Below are 17,204 nucleotides of genomic sequence, written 5' to 3'. Positions count from 1 at the left end.
TCTAGGGGTGGACCCGTTCCAGGGAGTCCTTCCCTGAACAAGCATGAGGGTGGAGGTGGGCTTTACTGCACACCCACCTGACGGACCATGCCCATACCGCTGCCAATATTCTAGCATGCATCAGAAAGATGCTGGCGAGCTACCAGTGTTTTAACCTAGTTCCTGTGCCTGTTCATGCAGGCCTTGTGTCCCTAGCTGGGATTGACCTCTGTCCTCGAATGAAGTGCCTGTTCATCCAGGCCTTGTGTTCCTACTGCTGTTTTAACTCCATTGCTGTGCCTGCCTGTTCATCCAGACCTTGTATTCCCACACGTATTCTTATTTCTGAGAGATCCTCCAATTCCTTTGTCATCTGCTGAAGTGCGTAAGTACTTATGCACTTCAGCAGATGACAAAGGAATTGGAGGATCTCTCAGAAATAAGAATACGTGTGGGAATACAAGGTCTGGATGAACAGGCAGGCACAGCAATGGAGTTAAAACAGCAGTAGGAACACAAGGCCTGGATGAACAGGCACTTCATTCGAGGACAGAGGTCAATCCCAGCTAGGGACACAAGGCCTGCATGAACAGGCACAGGAACTAGGTTAAAACACTGGTAGCTCGCCAGCATCTTTCTGATGCATGCTAGAATATTGGCAGCGGTATGGGCATGGTCCGTCAGGTGGGTGTGCAGTAAAGCCCACCTCCACCCTCATGCTTGTTCAGGGAAGGACTCCCTGGAACGGGTCCACCCCTAGAGTTGTGTGTACCCGGTGTTTACATTGGCGTCCAGTGAATATCGTTGGCGTCTAGTGAATTCCGTTGGCGTCTAGTGAATTCAGACTGTACTTACGCACTTCAGCTGATGACAAACGAATTGGAGCCTAGGATCTCTCACAAATAAGAATACGTGTGGGAACACAAGGCCTGGATGAACAGGTACATCATTCGAGGACAGAGGTCACTAGACGCCAACGGAATTCACTAGACGCCAACGATATTCACTGAACGCCAATGTAAACACCGGGTACACACAACTCTAGGGGTGGACCCTTTCCAGGGAGTACTTCCCTGCACAAAGGAAAGGGAACTCTCTCCTGGGCCAATTGATAAGAAAACCACAATTCTGCAGCCAAAAATAGGCTGGAAATCCTTCCCCCACTGACTTTAATGGGCGACATATGTACATATACCCAACTCATTAGATTTTTTTTATGTCCATATTGGCCGCAAGTGGGACCCACTTTCGGACATAAGAAATATGAACATAAAATTTTGCTCTGCACATCCCTATTAGGAGCTACCACCCAGGAAAAAGATGTAGGCATCATAGTGGATAATACTTTAAATTCATCAGCTCAGTGTGCTGCAGCAGTCAAAACAGCAAACAGAATGTTAGGAATTATTAGGAAGGGAATGGTTAATAAAATGGAAAATGTCATAATGACTCTATATCGCTCCATGGTGAGAGTGCACCTTGAATACTGTGTACAATTATGGTCGCCGCATCTCAGAAAAGATATAGTTGCGATGGAGAAGGTACAGAGAAGGGCAACCAAAATGATAAAGGGGATGGAACAGCTCCTCTATGAGGAAATGATGAAGAGGTTAGGGCTGTTCAATTTGGAGAAGAGATGGCTGAGGGGGGATATGATAGAAGTCTTCAAGATCATGAGAGGTCTTGAACGACTAGATGTGAATCGGTTATTTAAACTTTCGAATAATAGAAGGACTAGGGGGCATTCCATGAAGTTAGCAAGTAGCACATTTAAGACTAATCGGAGAAAATTCTTTTTTACCCAACACACAATAAAGCTCTAGAATTTGTTGCCAGAGGATGTGGTTAGTGCAGGTAGTGAGCTGGGTTCAAAAAAGGTTTGGATTAGTTCTTGGAGGAGAAGTCCATTAACGGCTATTAATCAAGTTTACTTAGGGAATAGCCACTAGAGATGTGGGTTTTTTTTCATCGGGCCCGATCAAGGTTTTGTTCATCGGCTGTGCCCGAGCCAATAAACAAAAAACCTACCCGAACCCTTTAAAACTAATCCCTTTGCTTCCCCCACCCTCCCGACCCCCCCAAAAACATTTTACAGGTACCTGGTGATCCAGTGGGGGTCCCGGGAGCGATCTCCTGCTCTCGGGCCATCGGCTGCCACTAATAAAAATGGCGCCGATGGCCTTTGCCCTTACCATGTGACAGGGTATCCGGGCCATTGGCCTGCCCCTGTCACATGGAGGGAGCACTGGATGGCTGGCACCATCTTTAAAAATGCCATCCAGTGCTCCTACCATGTGACAGGGGCCGGCCAATGGCACGGATACCCTGTCACATGGTAAGGGCAAAGGGCCATCGGCGCCATTTTGATTAGTGGCAGCCGACGGCCTGGGAGCGGGAGATCGCTCCCGGGACCCCCACTGGACCACCAGGTACCTGTAAAATATTTTTTGGGGGGTCGGGAGGGTGAGGGAAGCAAAGGGATTAGTTTTAAAGGGTTGGGTTGGGTTTAGGGGTTATTTTTGTGTGCCGTTTTTCCCGCCCTCCCCCAAAACGATATGAGAAACCCCATGATCAATATCGTGGGGGTTTTCTATCATTTCGGGGGAGCCCCCAATTTCTGACAATTTTGAAAATATCGATGATATTTTCAATCGTCCGAAGCCCGATTCACATCCCTAATAGCCACTGCTATTAATTGCATCAGTAGCATGGAATCTTCTTAGTGTTTGGGTAATTGCCAGGTTCTTGAGGCCTGGTTTGGCCTCTGTTGTAAACAGGATGCTGGGCTTGATGAACCCTTGGTCTGACCCAGCATGGCAATTTCTTATGTTCTTTTGTTCTAAGTTCTATTTTGACTTAATAGCCTTATTGACCAAAAAAAAAAAACAGAATTAAATGTGACATCTTGTCCCCAAATATGCAGTTTTTCTGAGAAGCATCAGAAATATAACTTAACAAATATTTTTATCACTGAATATATAACTTCCAGAATAAAATATCTCACGATGTAAGTAATACTGCTGCTAGGAAAGTATCAGAGCTCTAGCAGCGATCCATTAAGTGCTTCAACTCCGAAAACTACTATTGCTACCAGCACCACTACCACAGACTTCAATGCTGCTGTAAGTCTGGAATGACACACCAGACAACTGTGAGAAAATGTTGCCACCCTACAGGAAGATGATATAAGTGAGGATCTGAGAAAGATGAGAAAAGGTGGGGAAATGGAATGGAGGGATAGGGTAAGGAAGAAAGCAGTGATAATGAAAGAGGGGTGAAAGGACAGGACGGAAGATGCAGATCTAAAGAGAAAAAAGTGGGAACAGTTAGAAATGGGGGATGGGAAGAAAAGGGTTTATGAGTTTGGCATAATTGGAGACAGGAAGATAAAATAAAGAACAATAGTAGAGGAGCTGGTGATAGTGGAGGAGAACTGAAAAAGTGAAAAGCATGTATGTCTGTGTTTTTGTGTAAAGGAAGTGTGTGCATGTGAGTCTATGTGTGAATGAAGGTGTGTGCATGTGAGTCTATGTGTGAATGAAAACTCTGTGATTCCCGCACATGTACATGTGTGGGAATCACAGAGTTTTATGTAGCATATATATGTATTAGGGATGTGAATCGTTTTTTGACGATTTAAAATATCGTCCGATATATTTTAAATCGTCAAAAAATCGTTAGGGCCACGATACAATACCAATTCCCCCGATTTATCGTTAAAAAATCGTAAATCGGGGGAAGGGGGAGGGCAGGAAAACCGGCACACTAAAACCCCCTAAAACCCACCCCCGACCCTTTAAATTAAATCCCCCACCCTCCCGAACCCCCCCCCCAATGCTTTAAATTACCTGGGGATCCGGCGGTGGTCCAGAACGGCGGCGGTCTGGAACGGCCCCCTCAATAGAATCCCTGGGAATCCCTGGGAGTCCAGCGGGGTTCCGGGAGCGATTTCTTGCTGCGAATCGTTTTCATACGGAAAATGGCGCCGGCAGGAGATCGACTGCAGGAGGTCGTTCAGCGGGGGTTCCGGACCGCCGCTGAACGACCTCCTGCACTCGATCTCCTGCCGGCGCCATTTTCCGTTCGAAAACGATTCGCGGCAAGAAATCGCTCCCGGAACCCCGCTGGATTCCCAGGAAACTTTTGGCCAGCTTGGGGGGCCTCCTGACCCCCACAAGACTTGCCAAAAGTCCAGCGGGGGTCCGGAACGACCTCCTCCGTCGAATCGTTTTTGTCTATGGCCGCCGCCATTTTGCGGCGGCCATTTTGAAAAATGGCGCCGGCTGAAGACAACACGATTCTATTGAGGGGGCCGTTCCGGACCGCCGCCGTTCTGGACCACCGCCGGATCCCCAGGTAATTTAAAGCATTTGGGGGGGGGGGGTTCGGGAGGGTGGGGGATTTAATTTAAAGGGTCGGGGTGGGTTTTAGGGGGGTTTAGTGTGCCGGCTCACAATTTTAACGATTTTTCACGATAGTTTACACACCCAAACGGCAATACGATTCCCTCCCCCTCCCAGCCGAAATCGATCGTTAAGACGATCGAGGACACGATTCACATCTCTAATATGTATATGAGTGACAAAAGTTTTTTGTTTCTGTGTTGTTCAGGATGTATGTGTGTGAAGAAGAAACTGTGAGATGTGTGAGTCCTCATTTGAAGAACAACTGGTTTAATGAATCTGTTCAAGAGATTGGCTGTAGTAGTAGCCATGCACTGCTGTAATGTGGACATGAACATGTTGAAAGATAATATTGATGGAAATTGCCGAAGAGTGCATGGAAATGAGACTGTAAGAGATAGATTTAAAAAAAAAAAACAACACGCACGCGTCCATGTGCTTGCGCTACCCGGCACGCGCACATGGACGTGCGATTTTATAACATGCGCACGCCTGTGCACCACTGTTATAATATCGCAGGCGGCGCACAAGGGGAGGCAGACATATGTAAAAATCATGCGGCGATGCATCATCGTGCTTTCCCAGTTTCCTCCCCCTATCCTAACCTCCCTTCCCCATCCCCTGTCCTTTTTTACCCGCCCCTATCCCTACCCTAGGTACCCCTATTTATTTAAATTACCTTTTGCTCCTCCAAAGGAGCAGGAGGAAGTTTCACGTGCCAGCACTCTGTTAGAGCGTGATCCCCTGGCAAAGCAGAAAATGGTTCTGTACCGGGTGCCTCCAGCCCCGCTCTGCCCCCGGACCGCCCCTCCCCGCCCCCCGTATTGGATGAATCAGTATTATTTAGCCCAGCCATTTTATTCAGTTAGAGAGAAGTAAGGGGTATTTTTTCCACACTCTGATGAGCCCTCCCAGCTTCACCCAAAGGAGTTTCTTTTAGAAGTGACACCTCCCAGTGCAATCCCTGCCTGAAGGTCCTTCTCCTATTTTGCAGAGAGAGATACATTTTAAGCTTGATACCCCTTTGGGGAGAAGGGGCTCTCTACAAGGGATCAAAGACCTGTGAATCTACTCTAAACCCTAGGGAGACAAGCATCTTGATATGCCCCTGAATGCATGATTTTATCACATGTTAATACTGGTGATAATACAGTTTTTACAAACTACCGTATTTTCCGGCGTATAAGACGACTTTTTAACCCCTGAAAATCTTCTTAAAAGTCGGGGGTCGTCTTATACGCCGGGTATCGTCTTATAGGGCAGCTGTGGCATCCGCGGATGGCCTTTTCTTCTTCCTGCCCCCTGTCGCGTGCTCCCGGTTTCTCCCGCTGCTCTTCCTTTCCTGCTGCCGTTGCCGCCGGGCTATCGGCAAGTTCAAGCCCAGCGGGAACGGCAGCGGTGCAAAAAAACAAAAAAAAAAAGCTGTGGCGTCCGCGGCTGCCCTTTTCTTCCTCCCGCCCCCTGTCGCGTGCTCCCGGTTTCTCCCGCTGCTCTTCCTTTCCTGCTGCCGTTGCCGCCGGGCTATCAGCACGTTCAAGCCCAGTGGGAACGGCAGCGGTGCAAAAATAAAAAAAAAATAAAAAAAGCTGTGGCGTCCGCGGCTGGCCTTTTCTTCTTCCCGCCCCCCGACCCGGAACAGGAAAGGATACACAGTGCGGTGCGCGGGAAGGAGAAAGCCGTGCCGCATGAAAAAATCGCAGCGGCGACAGCAGCATCGGCCCCCGAGCAATCGAAGCAGCTGATAATAGGGAAATGAGACAGCAGCGTGAGCCTCCCGCGCCAATGGGATTATTCTTTCTTGGCCTGCGGGGGCTGGAGGAGACGGCTGCCGCAGCTACTATTTGTTCTTGGGGGGCGGGGGAGGGGAGAGGAAGTGAGTGAGAGAGAGAGAAGCAGCCAGCCAGCCTGTGTGTAAGTGAGAGAATGCATTTGATTGAGAGCATGTGTGTGAGTGAGAGAAACTGGTCAGAGAGCTCATGTGTGTGTATATGTGAGAGACAATGAAAGTGACTGCTCAGAGAGATGACTGATGTGTATGTGAGTGTGAGAGAGAGAAAAAGCATGGAAGTGAGAAATCTGGGTATGTGAGAAAGCATGGGAGTAAGAAGCCTGATTATGTGAGAGAGAGCATGGGGTGGGAGGCCTGTGTGTGCGCGCGCATGCATGAGAGAGAGACTGGTTGATAAGGTGACGGTGTGTGTGAGAGAAAGAGACTGGTGTGTGTGAATGTGAGAGAAAGAATGTGATTCAGGGAATGAGAAGCCTATGCACGTGGAGAGCGAGCATGGAAATGAGAGAGAGACTGGTGTGTGTGAGACAGAGAAAGTGATTATGAGAGTGAGAAGCCCGTATATGTATGGTAAGCAGAACACGGGAGTGGGAAGCCTGTGTGTGTGTATGACATGAGACAAACTGTTCAGGAAGGTGTCTGGTGTGTGTGTCAAAGACTGTTTGGGAGATGATTGGTGTGTGAGAGACAGAAACTGGTCATGGGGGCATGACTGGTATGGTGTGTGTGTGTGAGAGAGACATGGGCCCTAAGGAAGAGGACCATGAGTATAGAGCTTAGCCACTACTGCTGCTTCTGATGTGTGCTACGGAGCTGCTGGAGGGCATAAGTAAAGGTGGCTTTTTAAGTTTATTTTTCTTGATTGACTGCCATTTTAATTATTTAATATTATGTGATGTGTCTGCTTTTTTGAAATATTTTATTGGTGTTTGGAGAATGTTTAATAGTTTTTATGAGTTTTTAATTGTTGGATGTTATTCTGTTCATAGCTGTTTTGAAACATTTATTCTGCTTATTAGTAGAGTTTTACAATTATTTCTGTGTGGGGATCTATAGCTGCTTGCTAGTTCTGTTTTCCTAATAAGAGGTGTATTGGTTTTTAGGGCCTGATATACGGTATTTGTAGTGTTGCCTTTTCATAGATAGGGTTGCTCCTGTTTGAATGTAAAATTATTTTTTTTCTTAAAAATATGTATAAAAAAGGGGGGGGGGGGGGGTCGTCTTATACGCCCAGTCGTCTTATATGCCGGAAAATACGGTAATTATAAGCAAAACCTGCTATACTATGTTAATTAATGCACATATTAATGTAAAAATGTAACTACACCTCTTGAAGTGCAGTTGAATTTTTGGCATTAATGCATCAGTGTTAACATTTGCACTCATTATGTATTACCACAGGTAAATCAGATGTGTATTGTTGCACTGCAGATGGAAGGGAACACCGGGGACGTGCCCCATTGCGGGACAAGAGATGTGTGCCCTTGCGGTGAGATGTCCTTGACCCTCGACCGAACCTGCATGGTTCCTTGAGACCCCCTATGCAATGGTGGTCTCTGAATGGTCCTCCGACCATTCCAAGCCCTTTCGGGCTGCCGCTAGGGAGCGGCGAGAAGCAGCAGGTCGGACAGAGGACAACTGGCACAGGACAAGACTCAGACATACATAGACGAAGACATCAGGCATGACAAGGCAGACAAAGACATCAGGACATTGCAGGGCAGACGAAGACTCAAGGCTTGGCAAGGTAAAAACATAAGAACATGCCATACTGGGTCAGACCAAGGATCCATCAAGCCCAGCATCCTGTTTCCAACAGTGACCAATCCAGGCCATAAGAACCTGGCAAGTGCCCCAAAACTAAGTCTATTCCATGTTACCGTTGCTAGTAATAGCAGTGGCTATTTTCTAAGTCGACTCAATTAATAGCAGGTAATGGACTTCTCCTCCAAGAACCTATCCACGCTTGAGCAGGTTGGGCTGTGCAGACCCCGATGTGAGAGGCGGAGCCAGGTGGCTTCCCTGCCACTGCGGAGCGGGCCATGCGAGACCGGGGATGCAGGCCCTCTCCCGCAGAGGGACTGCAGGTAAGGTTGGCAACCTTCGGGTCGCATGAGAGCACTGTCGGTGGCCTCTTGGCTGCAGGGGAAATGGAAACGCGGCCTCCTGGCTGCATAGCAATGCTGTAGTGGCTCCTGCCACGAAAGGAAGGTGTCGGCGGCCTCCGGCCACTTGGTAGGTGGCAGCCTGGCTTCGGCCAGGCGGGTGAGCTGACGGCGACCTCAGGACCACGCCGGGTTGCAGGAGAAATAGAAGCGCGGCTCCTGCCATGAGGGAAACATGTTGGCGGCCTCACAGAGGAAAGAACCAGGAGAAAGGTGAAGAGGCAGTCTGTGGCTCCTGCCACAGGCCGAATCGTAACATGTATCAAATAGTGCAAATGTTAACACTGATGCATTAATGCCAAAAACTGAACTGCACCTCAAGAGGTGTAGTTACATTTTTACATTAATATGTGCATTAATTAGCATATTCCAGCAGGTTTTGCCAGGGGCAGAGTGTACGAAAATATCAGCCTGGGGGATTTTTTTTTTAAACAAGCCCATATTATTCAATGACTTCCAAAAGCACACAAAGCTGACCCTAGAGAGGGACATTATGTGACCTAGATCACTTATGCCTCCACTGTCAGACTTCAGTCAAAAAATCTCCAACACCAGGGCTGCTCTCCCCTTCCCCAATTTCACACTTACCTTCACCCAATCCTCAAATTCCTGCTTTAATCCCCCAATCCCCACCCATTTTTTTTTTTTTTGGCAGTAACCTTAATTTACCCACAGGCTACAACTGGTGCATTCAGCTGCTGGGTTCTGCAGCACTTTGTTGTCCTGGTGATAGTGGGAGAGCTGCAATGTGATGGTCCCAGCCAGTCCCTCTCTCCTTCACAGCTTTTTTTTCTTTTTAAGCTTTACTGGCCTCGCTGAGGCCAAAAAAAAACTCAGTTTCTTGTCCCAGGGCCGTGCTGTTTTCAGTCACAGTGATGCCTAACAGTGCTTGCACAACCTCATTTTCCCTTATTCCATCTCTGAGGCTACAGGCAGGCAGTTTCAACTGGATGGAAACAGCTCTGTTATTGTGGGACCGGCAATAGACTGCTTTTCTTTTTCTCCCTAGGAAGAGCCCTGGGGCTGATAGCTCATCCAGTTAGTTAAAAAAAAAAAAAAAAAGGTGGGAAAGACAGGAAGACGGGATGGGGTCAAGACACTGCAGCTCTGATTGGAGCATCAGAGAGAGGCAGGCCAAAGGCATGCAGTGCTCTGACTGGAAAACAAAGCATTGCCATGGAACCAGCAACAGAGCAGTTTTCGGGTTTTTTTTTTTCAAATATATGCAGCAGGCAGGGGTCATCAAGGTGCTGGCTTACCTACAACAACTACCAGCCTGCCTTTGTTCCCTCCGAAATTGAAGCCCAGCATTTGTGCACACAAAGAAAAGGAGCTAACTGCTAGTTCAGTTGAGTGACAAGGAGAACAGAGGAGTCTGAGAGGAAATGACATGTGCCCAATCTGACCGGCCCTCAGGGCATGCCCAATCCCCCAATAGGCCAATCTGCCCCTTGGTTTTACATATAATTAGTTTGTGAAAACTGTATTATCACCAGTATAAACATCTGTTAAAATCATCCATTCAGGGGCATACCAAGATGGCAGATGTGCTGCTAAAGTGAGCTCCTAGAAAACTACTGGATTTGATTCAGTTCTTGCAGTTTTATTAACCTGGTTAATGGTGACGAGGAAGGGTAAGACCAGAATATTTTCTATTGACCCTGATTTAGCTCTGTTTTCTGGCCCAATAGACCAGTTTGTGCACCAGGGAACAGTGGCACTTCAAGTCTTGAGTGAAAAGCCTTTGGGATTTGAAGCAAGGGAAGGAGAGTTGTAAATCTTGAGCTCTGAGTATAGGAGAATGTTGATGTGTCCAGTTGCAGGAGACTCAGGCTGAGTTTCCCAGGAATGGTGACTTACTGATGATATCAGAATCTCAGCAGGCACAAAGCAATGGTAGCTAGTTCTGGCAGGCTGTAGAGGCTAGCCGTCTCCCTTGGTGAAGTCAGTGATCTATGCAAATAGGTTCTGAATTGGCTGGGATTAGAAGGCCTGGTGATGGATGAGCCAGTCCAGGATGTTTTCTTTAGCAAAAGCAAAGGTATTTACTTTAGAATCTACATGGAGAGCTAGGCAAGCCTCTCAATGGGCAATATGCTCAGTTTTCAACTCAACTATTATTTCTTATTTCTATAGTTGGGCAGCTATACTGTAACAAAAGGCTGGACACTGTAGAAACTAAAGGGTGAAAAACTCAGCAGGATGATGTTTTTTGGTCAAGGATAATATTTGTCCTTACAATGAAAAGGGAAATGGAAAATGAAACAAAAACTGAATCAAAAAAAGTTTTTTCTATGCAGATACATATATAACACATGTATATAATTTTTTTTTTTTGTGGTTTTAAAACATTGCGCAAAGGATAAATTTCTCAAAAAAATGATGAAAGGCTATTCTATAAGTAATTCCAAACTTGGTTAGAACAAAATTTAATCTAGTAAAGTATCCTGTCTCTGACAGTAACTCACAACAGGTACCTAGAGGAATTATATAAGAAAGAGGGCATGTGCTGAATAGTTCATCTGCTATCATACCCATCTACTTTCAAGCAGTCATGGTTTACACAGTAACCTCTCTAGAGAGTTAGAGCCTGTTGGTTCCAATTCAACTACCCAGTGATAGTGTTTTCACTAGGCTATGCTTCCTTTATCTGCCCTTTATTTTTCCTTTATCACCTTGCTGGCATTGGCCCAGTTGATTTCTGGGAAGACATGGATTTACACAGAGACCTAGCAAGCCTATACCTATTGGGTCTAAATTTTGGAGGCAGTAAAGTACCTGGATGCCTTCTTCTTTTCTACCCCTCTGTGAACCAGTATGGCATTTTCTTATGTTCTTATACGGCTGAGGGGGAATATGATAGAGATGTTTAAAATCATGAGAGGTCTAGAACGGGTGGATGTGAATCGGTTATTTACTCTTTCGGATAGTAGAAAGACTAGGGGGCATTCCATGAAGTTAGCATGGGGGCACATTTAAAACTAATCGGAGAAAGTTATTTTTTACTCAACGCACAATTAAACTCTGGAATTTGTTGCCAGAGGATGTGGTTAGTGCAGTTAGTATAGCTGTGTTTAAAAAAGGATTGGATAGGTTCTTGGAGGAGAAGTCTATTACCTGCTAATAAGTTCACTTAGGGGTAGATTTTAAATACTTGCGCGATCGCGTACTTTTGTTCACGCTGCGCGAACAAACGTATGCTGGATTTTATAAGATACGCGAGTAGCCGCGCGTATCTTATAAAATCCGGGGTCGGCGCGCGCAAGGGGGTGCACATTTGTGCAACCTGCGCGCGCCGAGCCCAGCGCGCGCTGCCTGTTCCCTCCGAGGCCGCTCCGATTTCGGAGCGGCCTCGGAGGGAACTTTCCTTCGCCCTCCCTTCCCCTACCTAACCCACCCCCCGGCCCTATCTAAACCCCCCCCTACATTTGTCGGCAAAGTTACGCCTGCTGAAAGCAGGCGTAACTTTGTGCGCGTCCGCCGGCAGCCCCGCTCCGTCCTCCGGTCCAGGGGGCTGGTCCGGAGGCCTCAACCATGCCCCCGGGCCGGCGCCACGCCCCCGGGCCCGCTCCCAAAATGCCGCGGCATGCCCCCGAAACACCGCGTCGTTTCGGGAATGCCCCCGGACACGCCCCCTCCCGCCCCTTTTCGAAAGTCCCGGGACTTACGTACATCCCGGAGCTTTACGCGCGCCGGCGGCCTATGTAAAATAGGCGCGCCGGCGCACGAGGGCCCTGCGCGCGTAAATCCGGAAGGATTTACACGCGCAGGCCTTTTAAAATCCGCCCCTTAGAGAATAGCCACTGCCATTAGCAATGGTAACATGGAGTTGACTTAGTTTTTTGGTACTTGCCAGGTTCTTATGGCCTGGATTGGCCACTAGGGATGTGAATCGTTTTTTGACGATTTAAAATATCGTCCGATATATTTTAAATCGTCAAAAAATCGTTAGGGCCACGATACAATACCAATTCCCCCGATTTATCGTTAAAAAATCGTAAATCGGGGGAAGGGGGAGGGCAGGAAAACCGGCACACTAAAACCCCCTAAAACCCACCCCCGACCCTTTAAATTAAATCCCCCACCCTCCCAAACCCCCCCCCCAATGCTTTAAATTACCTGGGGATCCGGCGGTGGTCCAGAACGGCGGCGGTCCGGAACGGCCCCCTCAATAGAATCGTGTTGTCTTCAGCCGGCGCCATTTTTCAAAATGGCCACCGCAAAATGGCGGCGGCCATAGACAAAAACGATTCGACGGAGGAGGTCGTTCCGGACCCCCGCTGGACTTTTGGCAAGTCTTGTGGGGGTCAGGAGGCCCCCCCAAGCTGGCCAAAAGTTTCCTGGGAGTCCAGCGGGGTTCTGGGAGCGATTTCTCGCCGCAAATCGTTTTCGTACGGAAAATGGCGCCGGCAGTAGATCGACTGCAGGAGGTCGTTCAGCGGGGGTTCCGGACCGCCGCTGAACGACCTCCTGCACTGAAGACAACACAATTCTATTGAGGGGGCCGTTCCGGACCGCCGCCGTTCTGGACCACCGCCGGATCCCCAGGTAATTTAAAGCATTTGGGGGGGGGTTCGGGAGGGTGGGGGATTTAATTTAAAGGGTCGGGGTGGGTTTTAGGGGGGTTTAGTGTGCCGGCTCACGATTTTAACAATTTTTCACGATAGTTTACACACCCAAACGGCAACAATACGATTCCCTCCCCCTCCCAGCCGAAATCGATCGTTAAGACGATCGAGGACACGATTCACATCTCTATTGGCCACTGTTGGAAACAGGATGCTGGACTTGATGGACCCTTGGTCTGACTCAGTATGGCATTTTCTTATGTTCTTAACCTCCAATCCCACTCATGCCCTGTCTTCTGAACTCTTCTCTCTCTTTAGGGATGCAATGAACATGGGGTGACATTTCTGACCATTATATTTAATAACATCATCATTGATTTATCTTCCATAAATGAGATTTCTCTGTATAGCTGGTAAACCCTATCCATTTGTTACTCTATGCTAAATATTTGTTTCATACTTAAACAACTGTTTTGAACAATACTTAATTCACCACTCTACTGTCTTTTTTTTTATAGTATCAGAGTAATAATTATATATTGAAAATGACATGTAGTGACAGCCTGTTTGGAAACAGTATCATTTCTAGGTTTTCATATTTAGTGATGGGAATATAATTGAATAAATACATTTCAGCAGCTATGCATGTAAGTCCATGATGGTCTAAAAATGAAGGGAGATGGCCTATTGATCTTGTTATGTACCACCTCTAAGATGCAGGTGGTATTACACCAGTTTACAATTTCAATGTCATGCAGAAGCTTAGGAATAGAAATCATTATCTAGAAACCTCTGAAACCAACAGAATTGTAATCAATTTTTTATCTGTGGTTAGACACTGGCAGTCAGTGGTGGATTTTCTGTTCTTGTTCTCTAGTTCTCTTGTTAAAATATTTAGGGAGTTTCCATAGGGAATTCTGTACTATGCCTTGGCTAAACCTGTTTACATTAGGAAGTGAAAATCTGCTTTTTGCATCCTGTTAGCCACAAACATATCCTAGTTTCATATTGCTACATCCCCGGGAGGCTTATTGGATGTCACTCTACTGCAATTCTTGAACATACAATACACAGTTACATTGAATGGCTACAGGGACTGCTTGTTTCACTGTTTTTCATCCTTGATTAAAGTTAGAATGCAGCAAACATTTTATATGGTATAACTTCTATTCAAGTGGGGAATTTAGAATTGAACAGCATGATACATTGATATTTCCAAGACCAAAGAAAATTAAAATAACCTTGGACTTGGAGCTTTAAACACAGTGGGATCTGGGAATACATCTTCTCTAACATGAACTTATATCTCAAATTATTTGTGTATCATATATTTTAATACCTGTAACATATTAATTAAATTATATAGCTGCAGAATACCATTATGAATTAATACCTACAAATGTCAAAGAGCATTAATATGTGAAATAAATAAACATAATCATGCAAGCATATATAATGCTTTCATCAAAATAGGATCAGAATGCATGTGATCAACATGAATGCTTCAAGTGCTGACACTTTGTAAGTAGGCTCTAATGAATAGTTTTTCTTTTCACACAACATCAGGAACTTGGGTAAGAACATGTAAGTGGTGTGAGTCAGGGTTTAAGGTAAAACTCTGTCTTTCATATTACTGCAGGCCATAGGGGGAGAGTAAAAGAGGTAGGCATTCTGAAAGGACTGGGACATTTATGGAGACAGTCTGCATTTAATCTGAGTTAGGCTCATGTAGAACTGAAGCTCCAACTGACAAAGAAAACCTGATATACAGAAACTACTTGATTGAATAATTGTTGTTTCTATGGCCCATAATACTGAATATATATGGAGATAGAAGCACTTATAACTTCCCATTAAAGAGAAGTCCCTCCAGACCTCTCTGAGTTGAGGTTCATTAGCAAAGCAGTGTGTGTGTGTGTGTGTGTGTGTAGGGGGGGGGGGGGGGTCGGGGGGAATGTTGCTGCCATATTCATAGTCCTTAGATAGATAAACAGAGAAATCAATTCTTCAGTGACCCCTCTTTCTCTCTTAACTATCCAAAGAGTTCAGTTCATCCCAAAAACAAAAACAACAACAAAAAACCCAACAATAACAAATCCAGTGTGGCTAAGTTTACAAATTTTAGAGTAAAAAGTTTGAATGACAAACGGATTTGTCAAGCAAAGTGTAAGAGTAGTTCATAAGGCTATAAAGCAAAAATAAGTTCTGTATCTGCTTTTTTCTCCCACAGGATAACAAAAGTATCAAAACTTTGGGGACAAAAGGGAATTTATGGCATAATACAAACTTCTAAACCAGTTATCATCTATAGCACTCACTAAATTACTATAATATGGGTACAATTAAGGAGAGCACACCAAGATATAAGACATGTTAACTGCATCTAAAAGCATTCATTTACCTATAAGTCTTGCCACAGACTACAGTAGTTATGAACATCTAGTACTTGTCCTCTTCAGAGCATTCTAAACTCTAAATAATAGACATTCTACCTAAAATATTTTAGTCCAAGTGCATAGTCAGAACAGAAGCCTCCATAGGAAATATTATCCCAGCTATAGAAGCGGAAGCATGGACAGATCCACACTCACCCTCAAACCTACCTGTCAAAATCCTGCAAGAACTGTAGTTGAAAAGGAGCTAGAAAAAGGCCATCAAAACCCATTTGAGTTCGTATTCCTTTCAATACTTAGAACTAGCTTTTGTCATGCATCCCCAAACATTCACCACTATGTTGTGATGGAAAAGATGAGCAATTTCTCAAACTAACAAGGTGATCCTGCAACCGAGGAAGGAAAGCTAAAGGTATTGGATGTGATGGGTGAAAAACTCTAGAGCCACGAAAGTGGAAGATGGTGAGAGCAGCTGATGACTAGCCTAAATAGATTCCTATGTCACTGGTCTTCTCTTGAAATGACCTCCAGCACCATGACCACTGTCTCAACCACAAGTGGCAAGAAAACTTTTTGTTGCATTTGGCTGATTTTGAATTCCCATTATAGGCTGAGAATTGTTGCATCCCAAATACAGAATATAATCAATAATTTAACCTAAGCTTAATTTTTATTCTCGTGATTGGAGAAATGGTGCCAATCTACCATTTTTAATCACAATTAAATTAGAACTTTAAAACTTAAAAAAAGGCCAACCAGTATATTGTGTCTATTTTTGTTTCTCTTTCATTCCTATAAATGGAGATATTGAAAGGTTTTAAAAATACCTTCTACATAACCATTGCAACTATTATCAACTGTTCTTTATTAGCTAGAACCTCAGTTATATTGTTATATCAGCCTCTACACAATAAAATTCCTAAACCGTCTAAATATCTGGAGTTATTCCATCTGCAACCTTAGTTCATATGAGGTAGATAATATATTTGGATTACCTGGATAATATTTGTTTTTGTGCCCAGAAAGATTTAGTCATGAACACAATTTTTTTCATACACATCTCAGAATTTTGAACATTAGAGACTATAGAGGATAAAGACCTGAGAGATTTCCATTCAAAAAGTCTCAAAGAACATAGGCACAGGAGGATAGACAGAAATATCATGAAAACCACAGTATTCAGAGAAAGCGGTTAGACAAATAAGACTGAAACAGAGTCTATCCGGGTCATTCATCAAACCACAATGTGCTGGTATCACAATGGTACTATGCAAATTAGGGGAAGGGGAGGAGTATGGGCAGGGTTTGGGTGGAGATATGTCCCGGCATTGTGGCGGGTGACAATGTTTTTTACTTTATCGCTGGCAGCACCTTGGGAAATAACTACACCTTTTCCCGTGGCACTATGGGCGTGAAACTGTGAGACCTGGATGCAACTACGACAGGCAAAAACACCCCACCATGATGCGGTGGATGCACAATTTCGCCCCACCCCTTTTTTTTGTGCGGTTTATCATTCTGTTATAAATATAGCAGAATGAAGAATCTAGGCCTATAAAAGCAAATAACATTTTCTTTAGATATATATGTATACATATAGAAGAAATTAAAAATCAAAAAGGAAGAAGTATTTCTAAAGAGGAGAAACAGCAGATAGCAGAAATATTAAATATTAAATAAGTGGATAGTGATAAATTGCAGAAGGACCTTGCGAGACTACAAGATTGGGCATCCAAATGCTGATGAAATTTAATATGGATAAGTGCAAGGTGATGCATATAGGGAAATTTAGTCCATGCTGTATTTATTTATACATTGTTAGGTTTCATGCCAGGAGTTACCACCCAGGAAAAAGATCTAGACAATACATTCGAATCTTCAGCTCAGTGTGCTGTGGCATTCAAAAA

The 17,204-nt window shown here is 45.1% G+C and overlaps 1 long non-coding RNA gene across 3 annotated transcripts in view; it reads left to right on the top strand.

The window, feature by feature from the left end:
- The window catches only part of LOC115078188, a 61,413-nt gene extending 53,501 nt beyond the window's left edge, over positions 1-7,912 (top strand). For all 3 annotated transcript variants that reach the window (XR_003853085.1, XR_003853097.1, XR_003853103.1), the window contains exon 4: positions 7,573-7,912. This is a non-coding gene — a long non-coding RNA (uncharacterized LOC115078188). The remainder of the gene's footprint in view (positions 1-7,572) is intronic.
- The last annotated feature ends 9,292 nt before the right edge of the window (positions 7,913-17,204 follow it).

Source organism: Rhinatrema bivittatum, chromosome 1 (genome assembly GCF_901001135.1).
Source record: "Rhinatrema bivittatum chromosome 1, aRhiBiv1.1, whole genome shotgun sequence".
Lineage (NCBI taxonomy): Eukaryota > Metazoa > Chordata > Amphibia > Gymnophiona > Rhinatrematidae > Rhinatrema > Rhinatrema bivittatum.
The sequence above is the reverse complement of the archived record's forward strand: the minus strand, read 5'-3'. Positions and strand labels throughout refer to the sequence as shown.